The sequence below is a fragment of the Palaemon carinicauda genome, chromosome 10 (assembly GCF_036898095.1).
Source record: "Palaemon carinicauda isolate YSFRI2023 chromosome 10, ASM3689809v2, whole genome shotgun sequence".
Classification (NCBI taxonomy): domain Eukaryota; kingdom Metazoa; phylum Arthropoda; class Malacostraca; order Decapoda; family Palaemonidae; genus Palaemon; species Palaemon carinicauda.
Window position 1 is genome coordinate 119,142,032 of NC_090734.1, and position 10,512 is coordinate 119,152,543.

Sequence of the window (10,512 nt, forward strand, 5' to 3'; positions counted from 1 at the left end):
TTACGGCCGTATCCTAAGAGAAATTAAAATAGGGCCTTCTTTATACCCTATGGAAAGTGTAGGGAAGCCCTATATTTTTCGGTTCCATGTTTAAAGCATCTTCTAGGAAAGGGTGTGGTTGGAATCCCTGCTGAGAGGTTGTCTGTTGTCCTCTAAACAGTTGGTATGCCGGAGAAACGTTTGTTTACATTTGTGAGGGTAATTACTAAGTTGGGTTCACGTGTGTCGCGCATTCCTGTTCTTTCAACGAGTTACTGAGGACTCGTTGACAGTGCAAATGGTAGAAAAGGATGGTATAAGAGCAAGATATATAACTGCAAATGAGAAAAAAATGCTGGTGACCTTGATAGAGGAAAGAAGCGACATTTTATTCAATAAGAGCCATGACTTCCGCATCATCCATCAGAAAAAAGCAGCATGGTTAGAAGTCACTAGCTTATTTGATGCTGCTGGTTATGGACCACCAAGAAGCCAGCAACAGCTGAAGAAAGTCTGGGAGAATGCAAAAGGAAAGTAAGTATTCTTAAACATATTAAAAGTAATAGTACTTTTGACTCACTTCCTGCATACATAAGCAAGCATCAGCTTAGGGATTGGCGAGGGCCAGTTTTATTTAGACTATATGTAAGGAATAACATACTTTCCAAATGCTGAGCATATAAATAATTCTCATTGAAGTTTGTACTATTCTTAATTTCAAACTTCATACTGGTTAGCCTAATTGTTTGGCTTTTATTCGTAATTTAAGGCTATATATATACTGGTTAGCCTAATTGTTTTGGTTTTAATTTCAGGCTATATACAGGTTAGCCTAATTGTTTGGAACAAAGATATTCATTTAACCACTTAACTCTTGTAAAAATTTCAGAGTAAAGAAACAGCATGCAGCCTATAAGCGAGAGACTATAAGGACAGGTGGTGGTGGTCCTCCTAAGCCAGAAGATGAAGAGACAGCTAAAATCCTTACTATCATAAGTGATGACCTTGATGGTGAGGAGAATGAACTGGACTGTGATGCACTTCAGAGTACTGGTAAGTCCTAATTTGATAATTCTACAGAGACCTCTGCTTGGATGTTTTGCATATTTTACTGATTTTCATACAAATGTTTTGTTTCTCTATTCATTTTTCCCATAAAATTGAGAGGAAGTCACTTGTTTTACGCATATCCCCTACCTATCAATTTATAAAGAAGTTAAATTAGCTCCTATTTGGTCACATTTTTGTAAGTCGTAAGGAAGCATTTAATGTAGTTGAAATTATGGAAGAAAAGTAGTTTGTCTTTGCCTAAAATGTCAAGTTATAAAGGTGGAACTCTGTTGAATAAAAAAGGGGGCCTGGGGGCTACAGCCCCAGCTAGGAAATAACCAATTTAGTACCAGATTAGGTAGGTGTTTTATGTTAGGTTAGTGCCCTAGACTGACCTAAAATACCTACCTAACCTGTCATTGAATTAATTTCCTAGGTGGGTGGCTGTGCAACCCCCCCCCCCCCCTTTAGCTGCCAAGGGGGTCTAGGCAAATCCTCTCTTGTCACATTTTGGATTATCTCAAATTTCACCATAACCTAACTTTTTCAATATTAAACTTACCCGGTGATCATATAGCTGTCAGCTCTGCTGCCCGACAGAAAAACCTAAGGACAAAATACGCCAGCGATCGCTATACAGGTGGGGGTGTACATCATCAGCACCATCTGTCGAGCAGGTACTAAGTACTCCAATGTCAACAAAGAACCAATTTTCTCTCTGTCGTGCCACCGGCAAGACCTACTAAATACGCTGTTGTTTTCTGGATTGATTTTCACGTTATTTGGTGAAGTATTCATTTCTGGTTATTAGCTATCGCTGTGCAGAAGTTATCTTCAATACTTCCTTGCATTCTTTTATTGAATTTTGGATTATTTGTTGACGACTTGGATAGATTTTGAATTCCCCCTTTGACTAATTCAAGATGTCTGACCCTTCTCAAGTCCCCAAGTACAGGAAGTGTAGCGCTAGGGACTGTTCAAGGCGTCTTCCGAAGGCCTCTATCGATCCGCACACCATTTGTTCCAATTGTAGGGGTAAAGCCTGTCAATTGGAAGATCGATGTGAGGAATGCGTTGGGCTTTCGGAATTAGATTTTCAAGAATTCCTGAAATATGCACGTAGGCTAGAGAGGGATAGAGTCAGGAGGAGTTCGTCTCGCTCAGTTGATTTTTCCTCTCCCCATGCCCCACAACCTATTCCTTCCCCTGTAGTGGTTGCTCCCGACCCCCCTGCTAGCTCTCATCAACCTTCGATGGCAGATATGATGCGTGCCATCCAGGCTCTGGGTGAGAGAGTCGAGTCATTGGCGAATGACCGCAATCAACTCATGGCTGACGTCAGGGAGTTGAAAGGTAAAAGTGCAGTGGGAAGTGAAGTGAGTGTTAGTGCAGTGAAAAGTGTCAGTGTTACGCATGAGGGTGCGTCTGTTCGTGCCTGTCGTCCTCCCAGTCCGGGACCTCTTGCAAGCTCCCAAGCCCAGGGGAGAAGCAATGTCGTACGACCAAAGGGTTCGACAGGCTTTAATCAGCGGACAGACGTTCCCTCCGTGGTTTCGGACGTATCTTGCCTAGATCGTCCCACCCACAAGAAGACGAGTGAGCCCGTTCATTCCTCGTCTGCGGAAGAGGTTTCACGCCAGAAACGATGGACCAAGGTCTCACGGCCTCTTAAACGCAAGGTCCCTTCCGAGCAAGTCCAATGGCCCAGGTGTAGCCACTGGGTCAGTTCGGACTCGCTGCAGTCCTCCGACGACTGCACACCTCCTAAGAGAGGCAAAGTAGTACCGCAACAGGCAGTAACTCCGTCTGTTGCCGCACCAGCTGCTGTAGACCCTAAGTGGTCTTTGCTACAGTCTATGCAGACTCAGTTAGCTTCCTTTATGCAGGAGTATCGTGCGGAGAAGGTTGACGCTGCACCCGTTAGCCTACAACCAACCACGGTTGTGCGCCCAGCAGACGCTGAGGCTGCCTGCTCCCACACTCCAGCTGTGAGAGCTCCACCACCCATGCGCAGTCGACCCTGCCAGACGCATGTTGACGTTCACCGACGCACGGAACCCTCCGTTGACGTTCGTGTGCTACCACAACAACAGGAGGGTGGAGTTAAGTTGCCGTGTTTTGACGCGGTGCGTCAGCCTCCGCAACCCACGGTGGTCTCCGCTATCCGACCACAGTCAGGAGTAGACGCTTTGCGTCCCCACTCAGCTATGGTTGTTGCCAGTTCTCAGACTGACCAACAGTTCCATGACGTTGGGTCCAGTGCAGCCACGCATGCACCCGTGCTGCCGGACTCAGCCGACCAGCTTTTACCTACTCCTTTGCCGCTTCCTCCTCAACATTCAGACGATGGACTCTCTGATGATGACGACGCTGCACATCTTGACGACCAACACTCGGACATCGACGAACCCAAGACCACGCCTCCCTCCTTAGAGTTTAGGAAAGTGCTTGCGCTGTTCAAGGATTTATATCCGGATCAGTTTGTGTCTGCAGCACCACGCTCGCCTCCCTCTGAGTTCGCTTTAGGCATGCAGTCAGCAGCACCTGCCTTTACGAAGCTCGTACTCGCTCGCTCGTCCAAGAGAGCTTTAAGGGTACTGGGAGAGTGGTTGCAGTCCAAAAAGCAACTTGGGAAGACAACCTTCATGTTTCCCCCGGCCAAGCTTGCTTCCAGATCTAGCGTCTGGTATGCCACGGGAGAAGTTCTCGGCTTGGGAGTTCCTGCCTCTGCCCAGGGCGACTTCTCAAGTCTGGTAGACTCTCCCCGCAGGCTGGCTATGAGACGCTCCAAGATTTGCTGGACTCCTTCGGATATGGACCATCTTATGAAAGGAGTTTTCCGTGCATTCGAAGTCTTTAACTTCTTGGACTGGTGTTTGGGAGCGTTGAGCAGGAAGACCTCCCCTTCTGATAAGGAAACTTCCATGCTCATTATGTCCTGCATGGACAAAGCCATACGGGATGGTTCTAGTGAGCTTGCGGCTTCTTTCGTGTCCGGGGTCCTCAAGAAGCGGGATCACCTTTGCTCCTTCTTGTCAGCTGGAGTCACCCCATGTCAAAAGTCGGAGCTTATGTTTGCTTCTCTCTCGAAGTGCCTCTTCCCTGAGGAGTTGATCAAGGAGATTGCCGCCTCCTTGATCCAGAAAGACACTCATGACCTGGTTGCGTCATCCGCACGCAAAGCCACCCCTTTGCCATCTGTGCCTAGACCCAGGTTGGACACTCCAGCGTCAAGATTCATTCCGCCCTTTCGTGGCAGAGCCGCCAGCAGAGGAGGTGCTCGTGCCGAAGGTCAACGCGGGAGCAAGAAGAAGGGTTCCAAGTCCTTTAAAGGCAGAGTCTGACTGCCACCTTCTTCAGACAGCAGTGGGAGCCAGGCTCAAGAACTACTGGCAGGCCTGGGAGAACAGGGGCGCAGACGCACAATCTGTGATGTTACTCAGAGAGGGGTACAAGATTCCATTCTTGCGCAAGCCCCCTCTAGCAACAACTCCCATCGACCTCTCTCCCAGGTACAGAGAGGAGGACAAGAGACTAGCTTTGCAGCAAGAGGTGTCTCTCTTACTACAAAAGGGAGCGGTAGTCAAAGTCCGGGACCATCAATCCCCGGGCTTCTACAACCGTCTCTTCTTAGTGGCGAAGAAGACAGGCGGGTGGAGGCCGGTGCTAGACGTCAGTGCCCTGAATGTCTTTGTCACCAAGCAGACGTTCACCATGGAGACGACAAAGTCGGTTCTAGCATCGGTCAGGAAGGAAGACTGGATGGTCTCGTTGGACCTAAAGGACGCTTACTTTCACGTCCCCATCCACCCAGATTCCCAACCTTTTCTAAGGTTCGTTTTCGGGAAGGTGGTATACCAGTTTCAAGCCCTGTGCTTTGGCCTAAGCACGGCTCCTCTTGTTTTTACGAAACTGATGAGGAATATTGCCAAATTCCTGCATTTAGCAGACATCAGAGCCTCCCTCTATTTGGACGACTGGCTTTTAAGAGCTTCGTCAAGTCGTCGCTGTCTGGAGAATCTAAAGTGGACTCTGGAACTGACCAAGGAATTGGGTCTCCTGGTCAATATGGAAAAGTCCCAACTCGTCCCATCCCAAACTATAGTGTACCTAGGTATGGAGATTCAGAGTCAAGCTTTTCGGGCTTTTCCGTCGGCCCCCAGAATCAGTCAAGCCCAAGAATGCATCCAGAACATGCTGAAGAAGGACCGATGTTCAGTCAGACAGTGGATGAGTCTGATAGGGACGCTTTCATCACTGGAACAGTTCATCGCGTTAGGGAGACTCCACCTCCGACCCCTTCAATTTCACCTAGCTGTTCACTGGAGAAAGGACAAGACGCTAGAAGCGGTCTCGATTCCTATTTCCGAGAAGATGAAGTCTGCACTGACTTGGTGGAAGAACAACATTCTCCTCAGAGAGGGTCTGCCACTGGCTGTTCAGACCCCCAACAACATTCTCTTCTCGGACGCATCGGACACGGGCTGGGGTGCGACATTGGACGGTCGGGAATGCTCGGGCACGTGGAATCCGGATCAAAGATCATTACACATCAACTGCAAGGAGCTACTGGCAGTTCATCTGGCCTTGAGAAGCTTCAAGTCCCTCCTTCTAGGCAAGGTGGTGGAGGTGAACTCCGACAACACCACAGCCTTGGCGTACATCTCCAAGCAAGGAGGGACTCATTCGAGGACGTTGTACGAGATCGCAAGGGACCTCCTCACCTGGTCAAGAGATCGAAACATTTCGCTAGTAACGAGGTTCATTCAAGGCAGCATGAATGTCATGGCAGACCGCCTCAGCCGGAAGGGTCAAATCATCCCAACAGAGTGGACCCTTCACAAGAATGTATGCAAGAGTCTATGGGCCTTGTGGGGTCAGCCTACCATAGATCTGTTTGCAACCTCGATGACCAAGAGGCTCCCAGTTTATTGCTCACCGATCCCGGACCCAGCAGCAGTTCACATAGATGCCTTTCTTCTGGATTGGTCCCATCTAGACCTTTATGCATTCCCCCCATTCAAGATTGTCAACAGAGTACTGCAGAAGTTCGCCTCTCACGAAGGGACAAGGTTGACGTTGGTTGCTCCCCTCTGGCCCGCGAGAGAGTGGTTCACCGAGGTACTGCAATGGCTAGTAGACGTTCCCAGAACACTTCCTCTAAGAGTGGACCTTCTGCGTCAGCCGCACGTAAAGAAGTTACACCCAAGCCTCCACGCTCTTCGTCTGACTGCCTTCAGACTATCGAAAGACTCTCGAGAGCTAGAGGCTTTTCGAAGGAGGCAGCCAGAGCGATTGCTAGAGCAAGGAGGACATCCACTCTTAAAGTCTACCAGTCGAAGTGGGAAGTCTTCCGAAGCTGGTGCAAGTCGGTCTTAGTATCCTCAACCAGTACCTCTGTAACTCAGATAGCTGACTTCCTTTTATACCTAAGGAAGGAAAGATCTCTTTCAGCTCCCTCGATCAAGGGTTACAGAAGCATGTTGGCAGCAGTCTTCCGTCACAGAGGCTTAGATCTTTCCAACAACAAAGATCTACAGGACCTCCTTAAGTCTTTTGAGACCTCGAAGGAGCGTCGGTTGGCCACACCAGGTTGGAACTTAGACGTGGTACTAAGATTCCTTATGTCAGAAAGGTTCGAACCACTTCAATCAGCCTCTTTTAAATATCTCACTTTGAAGACCCTTTTCCTCGTCTGCTTGGCAACACCTAAAAGAGTCAGTGAGATACACGCCTTCAGCAGGAACATTGGATTTACATCTGAAACGGCTACATGTTCCCTACAGCTTGGTTTTTTAGCCAAAAACGAACTTCCTTCTCGTCCTTGGCCCAAATCGTTCGATATTCCAAGCCTGTCTAATTTGGTTGGAAATGAACTAGAAAGAGTCCTATGCCCTGTAAGAGCTCTTAAGTACTATTTGAGACGTACCAAACCATTAAGAGGACAGTCAGAAGCTTTATGGTGCGCTATTAAGAAACCTTCTTTACCTATGTCGAAGAATGCAGTTTCTTATTATATCAGACTTTTGATTCGAGAAGCTCATTCCCATCTGAATGAGGAAGACCTTGCTTTGCTGAAGGTAAGGACACATGAAGTTAGAGCTGTCGCAACTTCAGTGGCCTTCAAACAAAACAGATCTCTGCAGAGTGTAATGGATGCAACCTATTGGAGAAGCAAGTCAGTGTTCGCATCATTTTACCTTAAAGATGTCCAGTCTCTTTACGAGAACTGCTACACCCTGGGACCATTCGTAGCAGCGAGTGCAGTAGTGGGTGAGGGCTCAACCACTACATTCCCATAATCCCATAACCTTTTTAATCTTTCTCTTGAAATGTTTTTATTGTTGTTTTTTGGGTTGTACGGAAGGCTAAGAAGCCTTTCGCATCCTGGTTGATTTGGCGGGTGGTCAAATTCTTTTCTTGAGAAGCGCCTAGATTAGAGGTTTTGATGAGGTCCTTTAGTATGGGTTGCAACCCTTCATACTTCAGCTCCTAGGAGTCGCTCAGCATCCTATGAGGATCGCGAGGCTCAGTAAGGAAGACGTACTTAAAAAGGCAGAGTAATTGTTCAAGTCGACTTCCTTACCAGGTACTTATTAATTTTATGTTTGTTATTTTGAATAACTGCTAAAATGAAATACAAAATACTTAGCTCTTAATGTTAACATATATTGCTGGTCTCTACCCACCCCCCTGGGTGTGAATCAGCTATATGATCACCGGGTAAGTTTAATATTGAAAAATGTTATTTTCATTAGTAAAATAAATTTTTGAATATACTTACCCGGTGATCATAGATTAAAGGACCCTCCCTTCCTCCCCAATAGAGACCCAGTGGACCGAGGAGAAAATTGGTTCTTTGTTGACATTGGAGTACTTAGTGCCTGCTCGACAGATGGCGCTGATGATGTACACCCCCACCTGTATAGCGATCGCTGGCGTATTTTGTCCTTAGGTTTTTCTGTCGGGCAGCAGAGCTGACAGCTATATGATCACCGGGTAAGTATATTCAAAAATTTATTTTACTAATGAAAATAACATTTTTTGTGAATTAATAAACTTACTGCACAAGAATCATGTCTAACATGGTATGACCCACAACTGTGTAATTATTAGGATTAAGTAAATCATTCATCACTTTAATATTTGCTTTACTTTTAGGGAATCTTTTATAGAATTAGGAGGAATTAGTAGCCCCACAGTTTGCAAAAGTAATGTTTTCCAGTACAATCGTAGCATTACTTTTTTTTTTGTCTTTTCAGGTCAACCACATACTGTGATTGGTATCAGAAATGATGGGCAAAAATGTGAGATAATGTTTGATTCTCAAATAACGGCACAGCACACAAACAACTCTATAGACTCCATCATAACACCTCCCAAACTCACCTCAACTGAAGTCGACACAACACAGAGCACACCAGCTGGCAAAGTCTCCTCTCAAGAAGCTAACACGACACAGGATACTCAAACAAACACACCCACCTCTATACAGTTTAATGCCAGAGACACCCCAACAAAATACACACCAACACCTGGCCAATCAAATTTTACCTCAGCCCAAAAGTGCCGACGAACAACAAAGTTCACTCAGGAGGCCAGCTTTGAAGCGTCTCTTGAGATGAAAAGACAATGGAAAGCCTCAGCCTAGATATTGAAATTAAGAAAGAAAAACTAAAACAAAAAAATTAAAAAGGAAAACGAGGATGCAAACCTTTGTCTTCAGGCTCATCAAATCTGGGTTGATGTAGGGAAGAAACTGTTAGAAGTAACACGGCAACTAGGACAGGTAACCAAAAGAATGTGATAAACTCGATGCTTTAAACTGATCGAATGTCACTTCAAGTTTTTTCAGTGCAATATAGTATTATATATATTTTGGCTGTGATGAAATTGTGCATTGTGTTCTAGTCTGCAATGTATTTTGACTACTGTACTGTATATTTTTGTGGAAATTAAAATTACAAATAACTGTTTCTGGTTTATTTGCCAAACCTGTACTGTATATACATACTTTTAATTTGGTTTTTGGTAACTTTAAGCCTAGTGGTGGTGATTATTTTTTCCAAAGCAAATATTCTCTGATGATTTGCTGTCTTTCAAATACCCCTCGGATATTTCTCATTGCTTATGGTTGCTGCCTCAATTCATCCTCTTGTATGTTTCCTTGGGCTTCTGGGTCATCTGGATCATGAACTTCATGAATTACATTATCTGGCTCACGTACTCTGTAGGCGATGGCCAAATTGTGTAGAACTGCAGCAGCAACAATTATGTGTTTGGTGTTTCTCATAGAAGTCCTCATTTTCTTTCCAAGGCAAGCAAATCTTCTTTTTAATAGTCCAAATGCTCTCTCAACACTGTTTACTTTACGGGTTTATTTCTCGCCCTCCATCAGACACTAAAGGTCTGTTCAGGCGGACCTTGGTGTGTGAAAATATAATTTCTTTCCAGTTAATATTTTGCTCTGTATCGTTATCAGTTATTACGCTAGCATTTGTATTCAGGCTTAATAGTTTTCAGGTCACTATTATAACACTTTCTAAAAAGATAAGTTTTCAGGTTTTTCTTGAAAGCTGCCACATTATTGCTATTCTTGACATCGAGTGGAAGGTCGTTAAAGTGTCTCGGTGCAGCATAACTGAACGTTCTTCCTCCTATTGCATGATTCACACTAATTTCTTATGTGAGAAGCATTATAATAGTTCTCTCCACGGCCATGAGGAGCTGTCAGAGGAGTCAACAAATATTCACGACATGGATAACCACTGTCACCCAACAAGTGTCCAGGCAGAATACCATCTTCGAGTTCCTGACAGAGTCGACTATTTTCAAAAATATTGCTGTCATGTGCACCGAGCTACAATGTTGTACAGCTGCAACTGAGGACCACAGACTGCTTGTACATTAAATGAAAAATAACCTTTTCTGTTGCGGAAAACTGCAGGACGCGGGTGACTTGGCATCTCAATTGCAATAAGAGTGCAGTCAATGCACCCAATTACACCTGGCATTCCAGCTATAGTCATAAATTCATGCTTGATCCTGGTAATATTATCTTGGTCTGGTAACTTAATGAACTTTGCACACAAATTTCCAATTGCATATGCTACCTTGCCAACGCATCTACTAACAAAAGACTGTGACTTCAAGGTAGCACTGATCAAAGACCTACCTCTTCTCTTCTCCTCCCACAGGTTAGCCATACAAACACTCTTTAACTTATAGACTCTTGCAAATTCACTCAGTTTCACATTGGTGTAATTACAAAACTACTACATACGAATCAACAGGAACACCACGAAACCGACAAAAGAGGAGCACATCAAGTATGATTGCTCTCGTTAACTACTTGTCAACATAATGATTAACTAATGGTGATTAGGCAATAGTGTTACGTTCATCCGCCATGCGTGGTTATCTGTTCATTTTAGTACTAAAAAATCCGTTCGCCGTTTGGGGTATTATATACCACCCATTAGG

The 10,512-nt window shown here is 45.2% G+C and overlaps 2 pseudogenes; one reads left to right on the forward strand and one right to left on the reverse strand.

Moving 5' to 3' along the window:
* The first annotated feature begins 277 nt into the window (after positions 1–277).
* On the forward strand, positions 278–8,858 carry LOC137648460 (uncharacterized; annotated as a pseudogene).
* A 227-nt stretch (positions 8,859–9,085) lies between these two features.
* LOC137648218 (putative nuclease HARBI1) lies at positions 9,086–10,235 on the reverse strand (annotated as a pseudogene).
* Positions 10,236–10,512: the final 277 nt, after the last annotated feature.